Source organism: Durio zibethinus, chromosome 11 (assembly GCF_047325235.1).
Source record: "Durio zibethinus cultivar Kanyao isolate XHJ-2024 chromosome 11, ASM4732523v1, whole genome shotgun sequence".
Taxonomy (NCBI): Eukaryota; Viridiplantae; Streptophyta; class Magnoliopsida; order Malvales; family Malvaceae; genus Durio; species Durio zibethinus.
Window position 1 is genome coordinate 11003714 of NC_143172.1, and position 13654 is coordinate 11017367.

The 13654-nt window shown below is 41.7% G+C and overlaps 2 non-coding genes and 2 pseudogenes across 2 annotated transcripts; 3 read left to right on the forward strand and 1 right to left on the reverse strand.

Moving 5' to 3' along the window:
• Positions 1–7206: 7206 nt before the first annotated feature.
• On the forward strand, positions 7207–8995 carry LOC149516083 (18S ribosomal RNA; annotated as a pseudogene).
• A 290-nt stretch (positions 8996–9285) lies between these two features.
• Positions 9286–9441, forward strand: LOC149516084 (5.8S ribosomal RNA). The gene has a single exon (XR_016346713.1). It is a non-coding gene; the product is annotated as a 5.8S ribosomal RNA (ribosomal RNA).
• Positions 9442–9673: 232 nt separating this feature from the next.
• On the forward strand, positions 9674–13047 carry LOC149516085 (25S ribosomal RNA). Its single transcript, XR_016346722.1, has one exon. It is a non-coding gene; the product is annotated as a 25S ribosomal RNA (ribosomal RNA).
• On the reverse strand, positions 11767–13546 carry LOC149516086 (uncharacterized; annotated as a pseudogene).
• Positions 13547–13654: the final 108 nt, after the last annotated feature.

Sequence of the window (13654 nt, forward strand, 5' to 3'; positions counted from 1 at the left end):
ATACTTCACCACATTTTTTAGGAATAAGAGGGCTACCTTCTCAGTTGGGCACTCCTTGGTTGTTGGAATGAATGTACCATACTTGGAAAATTTGTCCACCACTACCATGATGCTCCCAAACCCATCTGACTTAGGTAGTTTGATTATAAAATCCATGGAAAAGCTTTCTATGGGTGCTCCAGTATAAGCAATGGCTCTAATAGATCAACTGATAACTTCTACTCCACCTTGTCCTGTTGGTAGAGAAGACAAGTTTGACATAGGCCTCAATGTCATCCTACATGTGAGGCTAATAATATTGATCCTGCACTAGTGCTAAGGTGCAGTGCACTCTAGAGTGGCTAGCCCACCTTGAGTCATAACCTTCCAACATAACTTCCTTATGGAGTTTCCTATGCTGTGACACAAATATCCTGTTCCCCTTGGTGAAAAGTAAGTCTTCTTGCAACAAAAAATGTCTAGTTTTATCTTGTTGGGTAGACTCAATAAGCATTTTGGCTATAAGGTCATAGGCCAATCCTTTTTTAATGTGCGGCACTAGGAACTATCAAGTCAGTTGACGGTAGCAAGCATCACCTTCCTAGTGAGTGCATCAGCCACTAAGTCAGCCTTCCCAGACTTGTACTCCATGCTAAAATCAAACTCTACAAGGAAATCCTACCATCTAGCCTACGTAGGAGATAGCTTTTTCTAAGTCTAGAAATAGCTTATCACAACATTATCAATTCTAAGCAAAAATCTGGATCTCAGCAAGTAATGTTTCCATGCGCACAAATAGTGCACCATCGCTATCATCTCTTTTTCTTGGATCGTGTACCTATGCTTAAATGCAATCGGATGGTTTTTCTGCACCAACACCCTTCCAATGGCAAAGTCTAATGTGCTTGTATACACCTCATGCAGCATAGTGTGATCCTGCAAAGCAAGAATAAGCTCTTAGTCACTGCATGCTTCGATTGATCAAAGGCTTGCTAGCACTTCTGACTCTAATCCCACAATCTCCTTTTCTTAAGCATGTCTGTCAATGGTATGGTGGTGGTAGAATGGCCTTTGATGAAGCACTCATAGTAGTTCACCAATCCAAGGAATGATCTTAGCTCCATGACCTTTGTTGGTGGCTCCCAATCTAGTATGGCTTGGACATTGCATCCATCCACCTAGATCTTGCCACCTCTAGCAATGTGGCCTAAGAATGGCACTTTCATCCGAGCAAAGGAACATCTCTCCTTCCTTATGAATAGCTCATTTTCCTATAATAATTGGAACACTTGCCTAAGGTGCTCTACATGCTCCTCCAATAACTGATAGTAAATCACAATATCATCAAGATAAACCACAACAAAACGATTTAAGAATGGCTATAGTACTTTGTTCATTAAGATGCAAAATGTTACCATCACATTGGTCAAGCCAAAAGGCATGACCAAGAACTCATAAGATCTATAGTGGGTAACACACGCTATCTTGGGCTCATGCCCCTTAGCAATTCTAACTTGGTAGTACCCTGACTGCATGTCTACCTTAGTGAAACACCTAGCATCTCCAAGCTAGTAAAAAAATCTACAATGAGTGGGATTGGGTACTTGTTCTTCACTGTTAGCTTGTTTAGTGCCTTGTAATCTATTCATAGTCGCAAGCACCCATCATGCTTCTATTACAACGACATTAGGGCACCAAATAGGGCTTTTGATCATTTGATGTAGCCTACATCAATAAGCTCTTTAAGCTATTTTCACAACTCCTCCAACTCCAAGGCTGACATTTGATATGGGGCTTTAGCTAGTGGGATAACATTCGACACCAACTCGATTATGTGATCCACCTCTCTCTTTAGTGGTAGCCTTTTAGGTGATTCAGTGGGCATCATGTCTTTGAATGACTCTAGCACCTCTAATACTTCTAAAGGGGTGTCAACACTGCTTTGCTTGGACTCTTCCATCTTCAAGGTTGCAAAGAAAGTGTTTTCATTTATGCTCACTCTCTTGGCCAACTATATAGTCGACAACATCTTGGTCTTTGACCTCAATTCTCATCTCATCAACACAATGCATAGGTATCAGTTGTCCAATATCCAAATACAATTGGTAAAAGACACCACAAGTGCACTAATATGGTCAAGGAATTCTAAACCAACAATAAGATCACAATCATCTAGACGAATTACCTTCACTGATTCCTTGCCTTTCCACTCACCAAGTTGTAGCTCCACTCCATGTGTTATGCCAATTGTTGGGACCTCTTTAGAGTTTACTGTTTGGATCATACTAGCCCCTATCAACACTTTTAGGTTTAGCTTCTAGGTAGTATCTCTAGATATGAACAAGTGAAATGCTCTTGTGTCCACAAGTGCATTTAATTTTTTTCCCCTAATCATCATGTCTACAAATATTAGTCATATCTGCTTGTGGTACCTTTTGGCCTAGACTAAATTTGGCACAATTGAGCCAAGCTTCATGGTCTCCTTCTCTGACCCCTCACCATCCTCTTTGTTGATGGTAGATAGCTTGGTTTTCTCAGGGTAGTCTCTTGACATGTGTGGACCTTCACAAATTAAACAAGCTAATGGCTCGTGATCTTTATTGTTCCACTACCTTGGCTTTTTTTTCCCAGATGGTGGCTTGCCTTAACCATTCTTGGTCTGTTGACCTTTTTCCCCATCCTTGGACTATCGATCTTTATCTCTCTAATTGAACTATTAGTCTCTATCATTACCTTTTGGCTTGAATGACTTAGACTTTTTTTATAGCTAGATCTCCACCAAGGATTCAACAGCTATCATAGCTTTGGCCAAATCTTTGACACCCTTTCACTGCAACTCAATCTTAGCCCATGGTTTGAGACCATCCATGAAACAAAAGAGATCTTCCTCCTTTCCAAGGTTTAAAATCTAGAGTATCAGTTATAAAAACTCATGAACATACGCTCGTACCTCAGCTCTTTGACTGAGTCTATGAATTTTCACCCTTGCCTCATCATTACCATACTTAGGCTAGAAGTACTACTTAAACTCTGTCTTAAACTCCTCCCAAGTCCAAACAATAGCTTTACCATGGCTCACATCATTACACATATCTCCACCATAATAGTGTATTGTCAACCAAATAAATTGAGGCTGTGCTTACCTTAGTGGCATCTTAGTTGATGCCCATGGCTCAGAAGTACTGCTCCATTCCCTACAGTACTCATTTGAGCTTGGGAACTTCCAATCGAGTCTTAGTTGTTATAGCTAACACACCATTTCCAATGGTTGCCTAGCATGCCATGAGCTCCCTTTTGAGCTCATTCATTTTCTTGTGCATCGCCTTAACCAAGGCCCCTAAGGCTACATTCTTTTAGGTGAACATGTCAATGGTTTTGTTGAGGGCACAATGGAATCCTTTCTTGATCTCCTTTTCAGTCTCTTTGAACCTTTTCCTAAAGTCTGACATTGTCACCTCCACTTTGGCTAAGTGGCCATCCAAGGTTGACATATTATCCCTTGAGGTAGCCTTCTTTCCCTTTCAATGGGCTAGCTCCTAGACGTCTAGCTGTTGGCTACCAAAATCACTTTGAGATGTCATTTTCTCAAACACCTTGAGTGCGAATTAAACACAACTTGCTATGATACCAATTGTCATGGGCCTGAGACTTAGCCAACGCTTTGTGTGGCCTTAGGCTGGACTCCCTCATTGTATGCCTAAGTCAGCCTAAAAACACTCTAAAAAAGTGAGCACTTAAAAGAATAATGAAAGGCCTTCTAAAGCTAGAAAAGGCTAGAAAATAAGAGATGCATAGAAATGCTGTAACTTGTATTCATTCAAGTGTTTTTATACATCAAATGAGGGTGAAAAAGCCCTCTATTTATAGTTGAAACCCCCATGAATCAATGCCCAGGATTGAATCAACCCAATGGTTATTACAAAGTCCAAGATTACGAATAGATTACATGAGATATACATTAAGAGGTCAAATTGTATAGGGAATTATACTATCCTTAGGAGTCATTATATCCTTCTAGAAAGTTTTATTTATTGAGTATGCTTATGCTTGGTGCTCTATTGGGTCTACTATGGCCTGGTATGCCCACACCTGGGCCTAGTTTGCCTACACTAGGGCTTGGTCCATCTAGGACCCTTCTAGAGGTGTTAACCTTAGTCTTAGTTTTACTCGTGCGGATATGACATTGGCACTTGGTGTGGCATGTGTACTGTGACCGTTCCACCTAATGCACCTATCAACCTCTCGATCATCATTGACACTAAATGTTGCTCAGTACATGTGTCATGGGCTCTAATCTTAAGCGAAACTCCATGTGGCTTTGGATAAGGGATTGACTTTGTCTGCCTAAGTAAGCCTATGGAACTCAAATGCTCAGCATAATTCTAACTTGTCAAAGATTGTGTTACAAGACTAGGCCTTCTAGAAGCCCACAAATTTACTCCTTTCAGGACGTGTATAGGTGTGTTTGCACCTGTACCTCGATCATTAGTGTTTGCACCTGGGTCTGATTGTGTGCTTACACTTAAGTCTAATTGTGTGCCCACACATCACTCACCAATGCTCGCACCTGACCTCGATTCAATTATGCCAAACCTGAACACCATGCTTTAGTCTTGGAGTCTTAATCACTGCCCATAGCACTATTCTAGGCTAATTCCCTTCAACTTAGGATTCCAGTAGGCCCCAAGGCCTAGTCCCCTTGGCTGTCAGGCCTTGTTCTACTAGAACTAGAACTGCTTCTTACTTAGAGAGAACCCCTGAGCTTGAACCAACTTTCAGACTATGACACATGCACATGCCTCGACCACCATTGGGACAAGTTGGCCCTTGGTTCGACAGATGCTTTGACCACCATCGACACATGCTGGCCCATTTTGAGGATAGTTTCCTTGAACACCATCGACACATGCTGGGCTACACACCATGTGCGGGTATCTTGGTCCTACGTCATGCACCATCAGCATCATGATTAGGCAACAGGTGGGTTCAGGTAGATCTACATATTTCTATCATGCCAACGCCATTTTTATGTCTTGTAAATTTATATAAATGCTCATCAGTGCTCATACTCGGGCCTAGCTTAATTCTACCAAACTTGAATACCGTGCCTATGCCTTTGGAGTCTTATCACTACCCATACCATTGTTCTTGGCTAGTTCCTCATGACCTAGGCCTCCAGTAGGCCTCAAGTCCTGGTTGCGCTAGTAGTCAGACCTTGTCCCGTAAGAATTGAAACTATTCCTCAACTTAGAAAGAACCTCTGGCTTAGACTAGCTTGTGGATCGTGACACATTCACATGCATCGACCACCATTGGGACATGTTGGCCCTTGGTCTTGGCGTATGGTTCGACCACCATCAATAATGCTAGCCCTTTGTGGGTGTAGTTCCATCAAATAGCATCGACACATGTTAGGCCATGCGCCATGCATGAGTATCCTAGCCCGAGCCCTGTACCATGCATGCCATGATCGACAATAGGTGGGTTCAAGCATATTTTCATATTTCTATCATGCCAATGCCATTTTTATGGCTTCTAAATTCATATAACGCTCACCAATGCTTGCACCTGGGCCTAGCTCAATTTTATCAAACTTAAACACTAGGCTAGAACCTTTGGAGTTTAATCACTGCCTATACCACCGTTTTGGGTTAGTTCCCCTATGACCTAGACCTCCAGTATGCCTCAAATCTTGGTCCCCTTGGCTGTAAAACTTGATCTTGCTAGAACTTGAAATGCTCCTTGACTTAGAATGAACCTTTAGGCTTGAACCAGTTTATGGATCATGTCACATGCACATGCCTCAACTCTATCATGCTAGAACTGTAACTACTACTTGACTTAGAGAGAACCCCTATGCTTGGAGCAGCTTGTAGACCATGACACATGTACATGCCTCGACCACCATCAGCACATGCTAGCCCTTGGTGTGGGCAATCCCTTCGAACACCATTGGCACATGTTGGGCCATGTGCCATGCATAGGCATCTTAGGTTCAAGTCGCACACCATGTGCACCACTTTCGAGTAGTAGGTAGGTTCAAGCATATCTTCATATTTTTGCCATGCCAATGCCATTTTTATGGCTTCCAATTCCATATAATGGTCCCCTAAGCCTTTATGTGAAGATTCATGGCAAGATGACTCATTTTCTATTTTTCACAATTTTTCATGGCATGCCTTCTAGCTATTTTTTATTTTTCATGGCATGCCTTCTGGCCATGTTGTTCGGTGACTTGTTGCTTTGGTGTGGCCTCGATCAATTGGTGTGCTTGCAGAAAAAGGGAGCTAAACTCAAACACGTGCCTATAGTTGATGTTGCCCTAAACCCTAGACCAAATCCCTGAATTGGACAATAGCTCCCTGCAGTGATGCAAGCAGAAGTTGTAGTCACTAGCTTGGTTTGGCCAAGTCTCTCAGGTATTTGGCAACTTGTGGTCCTTTCTCATCGACAAAAAAAAGCCTTGGCTTGGCAATGCTCGTGCATGCAGTCGATGTTGCCTAAAACCCCAGGAACAAGTCTCTGAATTGGGCAACGTCCCCTTGGGGAGGTGACAATAGAGTTTGCTTGTACAATCCTGACTAGACCAAACATTGTTGGTGTCATACCATTGTTGCCTATTGGATGGTAGGGGCAATCTCTTGGCCCTTGTGTTTCTCCCATGCCAAGCAATTATGGTGTGGCCACGTACATCGTTTCCTATGCTTGCTCATTGAGTAATCAATTGGGTGGGTTGTGGACTGGTGTCCATGGATGCTACCACTTGTATGCAATGGGCATATAAGTGGTGCTATGGTTGTGCATGTTGGTAGGCTCCATTCTTGATGCATCAAACTATCAACCCATCGTCCTCTTTAACCTCCCTTTATGTGGTCATCATATGGGGGGTTCAATCAAGATCCTATGCCACATACCTAAATCAATAGAAATCAAATGTCTTGCCATCCTGCATCTATCTTGTGTCCTTAAGGGTTACGATTTGGACCTCAATCATGCCCTGTGTCCCATGTGTCCCACCCAAAGCTCAGGGGTTGCATGGGTTCATTAGTGTTCGATCGTGCTCTTGGACATGAAATGTTTTATAGGTACGAGCTCTTCTCCTTTGTTCATTCCATGCTATGCATTTTACGTGCTCGACACAAACAACACTTGTGTTCCATGTTTGCTCTCTCCACCTTTCAGTTGGTGTGTTGAGGCCCATACGGTGCCAATGTCCTAAAGGAATGCTACCTAGTTGATTCCACTTGTCATCATATGCTTTTCTTAAAGATTAAGCCATGTATGTGTAAGTATGAACTAATTCAAATTATGAAACTATGAATGGCTTATTAAATTGGTTATAGTTTGTTTGATGGTATCGCTTCTTAGATAACCATAGTAATTCTAAAGCTAATATGTGTAACAAACCTCGACTTCTGGAAGGGATGCATTTATTAGATAAAAGGTCAATGCTTTGATGATTCATGATAACTCGTTGGATCACACGTCCTTTGTGCCAAAGATGCATCATTCAAATTTCTACCCTATCAACTTTCAGTAGTAAGATAGTGGCCTCCTATAGTGGTGACTGGTGATGGAGAATTAGGGTCTGATTCCAAAAAGAGAGCTTGAAAAATGGCTACCACACCTAATGAAGGTAGTAAGCATGCAAATTACCCAATCCTGACATGGGGAAGTAATGATAATAAATAGCAATACTAAGCTCTATGAGTCTGTAATTGGAATGAGTACAATCTAAATCCCTTAATGAAGATCCATTAGAGGGCAAGTTTGGTCCCAAAAGCCACAGTTATTCCAACTCCAATAGCATATATTTAAGTTGTTATAGTTAAAAAGCTTGTAATTGAAAGTAGGGTAGTGTCATCTAGTCCACCTTACGATGAGCACTACTATACTCATCCCTACTGCTGATGATCCATTCCTGGCCTTAACTGACTGGGTTGTTACTCCGATGTTGTCACTTTGAAGAAATTAGAGTGCTCAAAGTAGGCCTATGCTTGTATACATTAGCATGGGATAACATCATAAGATTTTGGTCTTATTGTGCTAGCCTTTAGGATTAGAGTAATGATTAATAAGGATAGTCGAGGACATTTGTATTTCATAGTTAGAGGTGAAATTCTTGGATTTATGAAAGACGAACAACTGCAAAAGCATTTGCCAAAAATGTTTTCATTAATCAAGAATGAAATTTGGGGGCTTAAAGTCGATCAGATACCATCCTAGTCTCAACCATAAAAGATGCCAACTAGGGATCAATGATTGTTACTTTTAGGACTCGGCCTACACCTTCTAAGAAATCAAAGTCTTTGGGTTCTAGGGGGATTATGGTTGCAAGGCTGAAACTTAAAGGAATTGATGAAAGGGCACGACCAGCAGTGAAACCTATGACTTAATTTGACTTAACACTAGGAAACATACTAGGACTAGACATAATGAAGATTGACAGACTAGGAGCTTTTTCTTGATTCTATGGATGGTGCTGCATGGGTATTCTTAGTTGATGAAGTGATTTGCCTAGTTAATTCCATTAACAAAAGAGACCTTAACCTACTAACTAGTTACACAAAGGTGATCCTTCATGGCTAGCATTTTAGAGGGGTTATGGCCACTTAGGCCAAGGAAGTTTGAGGTAATAATAGGTTTGTGCTGCCCTTAGATGTTATAGGCTACAGTGCGCTACACTGATGCATTCAATGAGTCTATAGCCTAGGTCGACAAGCCTAGGTAATCTTTGAAATTACATTATGATGGGGATAAATCATTGCAATTGTTGGTTTTCAATAAGGAATTCCTAGTAAGCATCAGTCATTAGCTCATGTTGACTACATCCCTACCCTTCGTACACACTGCTTGTCCCTCTTATTAATTGAATGGTTTGATGAAGTATTTGGATCACAGTAATGTGGATTGTTTGCTACCCGTGACATCACGAGAAGTCCACTAAACCTTATCATTTAGAGGAATGAGAATTCATAACAAGATTTTTATAGGTGAACCTATGAAAGGATCATTGTCAAAACCCATTCAATGAATGACCCACAAACACATTAATGAAACACCAATGGGATAAGGGTGCCTCCATGCCTCGAGCCTTTTCTGGCCCCGAATGGGTGCGATGGTCACTTCATTTTGCCTCTTAGGTGGGTGAAACAATTGACATCATCACCCATGACCAAATAACAAATCCCAGGCATGAATTACAACAAGGAATAGGAATGTAAAAGACCACTTGTGCCATCACCATCTCATTTATGGTGCATGTGTGGGTGTCACCGTGACTTCTTTTGTCATGAAAACCAAAATGACTCTTGGCAATGGATATCTTGACTCTCACATCAATGAAGAACATAGCAAAATGCGATAATTGGTGTGTATTGTAGAATCCCATGAACTGTTGAGTCTTTGAATGCAAGTTGAGCCCCAAGCTATTAGGCCGAAGGCATGCCTACCTGAGTGTCATGCATCGTTGCCTCTTTCAACCACTCATCCATTAAACTTTAGGTGAAGGGGCAGAAGATGGCCTCCTATGATCTCATCAATCATGGTTGGCCCAAAAGTGAGTTGCTGGCAATAATAGTGCCATGACTGTTTGTGGTAAAGCTCCCAACATGCCTCGTCTTTAGTGACGCATGCTCATTGTCCATTCGGACCCCATTAGACCACCCATTGCACTCGATCGATGCTTATATCATGAACCTAGGTCAGGTAAGATCACCCATTGAGCTTAAGCATATCAGTAAGTAGAGGAAAAGAAACTTACCAAGATTCCCCTAGTAATGATGAGTGAACCAGAAAAAGCCAAGCTTGAGAATTGGGCACCCACAGCATTCAAATTATAGTCTGGAAAAGCATCCTTAGTGGTGGATCGAGCCCAAGTCCCCTAGAAAGGGAGTCCCATTGTGCCTGGAACTTGTCGTACCATTACATACTGTCTACGAGTTGGGTTGTATGGAAATATAGCCCTAATCAGTTGGTAAATTCCATCCAAGGTTGAATATGGGCGAAAGACCAATAATGAACAAGTATTACGAGGGAAAGATGAAAAAAACTTTGAAAAGAGAGTCAGAGAGTACATGAAATTATCAAGAGGGAAGCAGATGGGGGCCAACAATACACCCTAATGGGATGTGGAATGGTGATAGTCGATCCGTCGATCAACTTGAGGCATGGATCAACGGATATGACCCAAGCTTGGGCTTTTGATATACCTATAGAGATGTCATCATTGTGATTATGGAATGCAGCACGTACCATCTTGGCATGCTCTTGGCATCAGCCTACGGGTTCCCTATTGGGCTCATCTTGAAATAAGACTAAGAAGTCTAACATATGTGTAAGAGAATGGGTAAAAAAATGTATAAGGTAGAATAAAGCTAATTAGTAGGATCCCTTATGGGTGAACCACTGATCGACCTTGATATTTTGAGAAAGGTTTGAGTGTGAGCATGCTTGTTAGGACCTGAAAGATGGTGAACTATGCTTGAGTGGGGCATAGCCAGAGGAAACTTTGGTGGAGGCCCATAGTGATACTGATGTGCAAATCATTCGTCTAACTAGGTATAGAGGCAAAAGACTAGTCGAACTATCTAGTAGTTGGTTTCCTCTGAAGTTTCCCTCAAGATAGCTAGAGCCCTTAGTGAGTTCTATCAAGTAAAGCCAATGATTAGAGGCATCGGTACCGTAATGTCATCATCCTATTCTCAAACTTTAAATTGCTAGGATGGCATGGCTACTTCATTAAGCCACACTAAGGAATCGAGAGTTTCAAGTGTGCCATTTTTGGTAAGCAAAATTGACGATGTAAGATGATCTAAAAGTGGGGCTATGATCCCTAACAATATGCTAACCTAGAACCCATAAAAGGTGTTGGTCGATTAAGACAGTAGGACAGTGGTCATGGAAGTCTAAATTTGCTAAGTAGTGTGTAACAACTCACCTGACAAATCAACTAGCCCAAAAAATGGATGGCACTTAAGAGCGCAACCTATACCCGACCATTGGGGCAAGGGCTAGGCCTCGATGAGTAGGAAGGCATGACAGTCACTACAAAACCTAAAACCTAAGCCTAGGCAGAGTAGCCGTTAATACAGATCTTAGTGGTGTAGCAAGTGTTCATGAGAACTTTGAAGGTTGAAAAAGGGAAAGGTTCCATATGAATAGCACTTATACATGGGTTAGCCGATACTAAAAGACGAGGCAAGCTCATTCGATAGTGCGTCTATCATGAGCTTCGAAAAGGAACTGGGTTAAAATTCTTGAACCAAGATGCAGTGGCTAATGACAATGTTAAGGATTTTAGAGACTTCGGTAGGAGCCATAGGAAGAGTTATCTTTTCTATGTAAGGCCTGCCTACCGTGGAAATAGCTCAGTTAGAGATAGGGTCCAATAGTCGAAAGAGCACCACATGTCACATGGTGTTCAATGAGCCCCTGATTACCCCTGAAAATCTAGAGATTTAAGTGCCGTTTGTGCCTAGTCATACTCATAACTGCATCAAGTCTCCAAGTTGAACAGCCTCTGGTTGATGGAAAAATATAGGCAAGGAAAGTTAAGAAAATGAATCTGTAACCTCAGAAGAAAAGATTGGCTTTGAGGGCTAGGCATGGGGGTCGTAGTCTCGAACTCATTGGCTATCGATGCATTGCTTAAGCTACTCCTAGGATGAGAGTGAGTCACCATATGTTGGCTAAGGGACGGACTGGGAATGGCTTCATTAAGGGCCTTCCCCATATGACAAATAATTGACTCAAAATCGATATAAACAAGGGAATCTGATTGTTTAATTAAAACAAAGCATTGCAATGGTCTTGCGGATGGTCATGTAATGTGATTTCTGACCAATGCTTTGAATGTTAAAGTGAAAAAATTCAACCAAGCGTAGGTAAATGGCAAGAGTAACTATGGCTCCCTTAAAGTTGCCAAATGCCTCATCATCTAACTAATGATGAGTATGAATGGACTAATGAGATTCTCAATATCCCTATCTACTATCCAACGAAACCACAACCAAAAGTATGGGCTTGACAAAATCAGTGGGGAAAGCAGACCCTATTGAGCTTGACTTTAGTCCAACTTTGTGAAATGACTTGAAAGGTGTAGGATAAGTGAGAGCACTTGGGTGAAATTGAAATACCACTACTTTTAATGTTATTTTATTTATTCCATGAATTGAAGGTAGGGCATGGCCTTTTTTTTTAGACCTAAGGTAGGCCTCAATTGATTGTTCTGGGTAAAAGACATTGTTGGGTAAGGAGTTTGGCTGGCATAGCATATCTGTTAAAAGATAATGTAGATGTCCTAAGATGAGCTTAACGAGAATGGAAATCTCATGTGGAATAAAAGGATAAAAGCTGGTTTGATTTTGATTTCTAGTACAAATATGAACCGTGAAAGCATGGCCTATTGATTTTTCGGACCTCTAGAATTTGAAGCTAGAGGTGTCACAAAAGTTACCACAAGAATAACTGGCTTGTGGCAACCAAGTGTTCATAGTGATGTTGCTTTTGGTCCGTTGATGTTGGCTCTTCCTATCTTTATGCAGCAGAATTCACCAAGTGTTGGATTATTCATCCACTAATAGGGAACATAAGCTGGGTTTAAACCATCGTGTGATAGGTTAGTTTTACCTTACTAATAGTAGCATCATAATAGTAATTCAACCTAGTATTAGAGGAACCATTGATTCGCATAATTGGTCATTGCGCTTGGCTGAAAAGCTAATGCATGAAGCTACCATATGTTGGATTATGACAGAATGCCTCTAAGTCAAAATCTAGGCTAGAAGTAATGCATATGCTTATTGCCTGATTGCTAACCATAATTGGGGCCCATCGCCTCTAAGGGCATGTGTCATAGGTGCAGCCCTCGTGATGGACAAGGACATGTGTCACAGGTGCAGCCCTTATGGCAGACAAGCATACGGGCTTCGTTGGAGCTCAATTCCTATTGAGCAGGGGTTAAAATCCTTGGCAAATGACTTAAATACACAATCGGGTATTATAAGTGGTAGAGTGACATTGCTGCCATAATTGACTGACATTAAGCCTTTTATCGCTTCAATTCATCCTTCCCCCGAACACTCACTGAAGTCCTCTCACTTTATTTTTTTACACTACACACCCTAAGGTTGAGGATGAATGGTGTTCTCCATTGTAACCAATTCGATCAAGCGATGACATCCCTCCCTTGAGCCCTTAACTAAACGACAAACAAATGTCCTTAGTATTTGTTATAGGGATGGGCTTTTTCTTAGTACGGGCACTTGCCTCGAACCCTATCGACACACGCCGGCCTTTAGTGTATGCTATTGCCTCAAATGCCATCGACAGCATCAGGCCTTGGTTGGTGCAGGCAATCACATCCAACACCATTGATAGATGCTGGCCCATTGTTGCCTTAGACACCATTAGCAAATGTTGGCCCCTTGGTGTAGGATGCTGCCTCGAACACCATTGCTAGATGCTGACATTTGGTGTAGGCACTTGCCTCAACCACCATTGGCACAAGTAGGCCCTTGAGGTGGGTTGTTACCTCAAACACCTCTTTAGTAGATGCTTGTGTCATAGATTGTGCATGAGTTTGAGACCAAAAAGGTCATGTGAAGAGACTTGCTTGAGATGGTATGGGCAATAGACCATGAAAGATGAAAATTGAATCCTTCAAGGCAAACGC